Source organism: Microtus ochrogaster, chromosome 21 (genome assembly GCF_000317375.1).
Source record: "Microtus ochrogaster isolate Prairie Vole_2 chromosome 21, MicOch1.0, whole genome shotgun sequence".
NCBI lineage: Eukaryota > Metazoa > Chordata > Mammalia > Rodentia > Cricetidae > Microtus > Microtus ochrogaster.
In genome coordinates, this window is record NC_022022.1 from 45,698,937 (window position 1) to 45,700,759 (window position 1,823).

Below are 1,823 nucleotides of genomic sequence, written 5' to 3' on the forward strand. Positions count from 1 at the left end.
TGTGTGTGGGTGCACATGTATGTGTGTGGGTGCACATGTGTGTGGATGAACAGGTGTGTGGGCACATGTGTGTGGGTGCACATGTGTGTGGATGAACAGGTGTGTGGGGGTGCATATGTATGTGTGTGGGTGCACATGTGTGTGGGTGCACATGTATGTGTGTGGATTCACGTGTGTGGGTGCACATGTGTGTGGGTGCACATGTGTGTGTGCGCACATGTATGTGCACACACATGCCCATGAGAGCCGGAGGTCAACCTCAGGCAGCACTGACTTCTCAGGAGCTGTCCACTTTCCTTTCTGAGATGATGTTGTCCACGGCCTGGGGCTCGCCAAGTAGGCTAGGCTGGCTGACAAGTAAGCTCCAGGGATCCACTGCTCTGCCTCCCCAGTGCCGGGATCACAAGCAGGCACCACGATTCCCAACTTCTTCCATGGGTTCTGGAGACTGAACATGCTGATGTGACACACACTTTGCTGACTGAACCATTTCCTCAGTCCTAAAGTCATTGAAGTTATTTTACTGGTAGGTGTGGGGTATGTGCACATAACTGCAAGTGTCCAGAGGCCAGAGGTGTCCGGTCCCCAGGGAGATCTAGTTATAGGAGGACATAAATCACCCTTCATGGGAGCCGGGAGTCACTGAAAATCTAACTCTAGCCTTCTGCAAAACTATACGTTCCTAAGTGCGGAAACAGCAGCCCATCTCCCTTTCCTTTTTTCCTTTAGTTTTCTTTTTATTAGACTCACATATTTATGTGTATGTGCGTGTATGCATGGGCCATGGTTCATGTATGAAGGTGAGGGAACTCCCCTTCCACCACAGGAGCGGTGGTTTGAATGGGCAGCTTGAGCAATCATATGAGACCTCGATATTCACGCTATGCCCAGTGTGGGACACTGTCTCCTTTTGCTGCCTGCGGATCAGGATGCAGAACGCTCAGCTCCTTCTCCAGCACCATGGCTGCCTTTGCCTGCGCCTGCGTTCTGCCAAGTTCCCCCATGATAACAATGGACTGAACCTCTGAACTGTGAGCCAGCTCCAACTAGATGTTTCCTTTATAAGAACTGCCATGGGCATGCTGTCTCTTCACAGCTATAGAAGCCCTGACTCAGACAGTGGGTCTAGAATTCAGGTCACCAAGCTTGGTAACAAGGAAATTTACCAGATGAGCCATCTTTTCAGTCTTTTTTTTCCATTTTCTTAAATAAACCAGAGACCCTAGGCCAAGATTATTCTTCACATTCCTCATAAGCCATCTCTAGTGAATAACGTTTTCAGATTTCTTTGTTTAATGAAAATTGATTCTCAAATGCTTAGAAAACATCAGATTATGTTATTTTCTAGAATTTTTTTCCCCTTCGGCAATTATCTTTCTTCCTGACCTGCCTTAAAACCGCCGGTCTTCCACAAGGCATTTTCTCAGGAAGTAAGCTTCCTCTGCCTGCCTCTCCGAAAACCCCATGTGACAGAGAAATTATCTCTCAGCCATAACATGGCTACAGGGTTCTGTTCTCTTACATCCTGACCCTACCTCCTGGTTTGCTAGAGATACAAGGAGGGAAGACCAGATGAAAATAGCAATAGAGCTTACAGTACTCTCCCAGCAAGGGCAAGGACCTAGGTTCAATCCTCAGATCCACTACCACCATGACCACACCACCACCACCACATCATCACCATCACCACCATCACCACCACTTCTTCCGCCACTACCTCCACCTCCACATCACCATCATCATCATCACCACCACCTCCACCACCACCACCACCTCCTCCACCACCACCATCACCACCACCTACACCATCACCACTACCTCCA

General features: G+C 48.8%; 1 protein-coding gene across 1 annotated transcript in view; it reads right to left on the bottom strand.

The window, feature by feature from the left end:
• The window catches only part of Slc44a5 (solute carrier family 44 member 5), a 235,009-nt gene that overhangs the window by 5,015 nt on the left and 228,171 nt on the right, over positions 1 to 1,823 (bottom strand). The window lies entirely within an intron of this gene.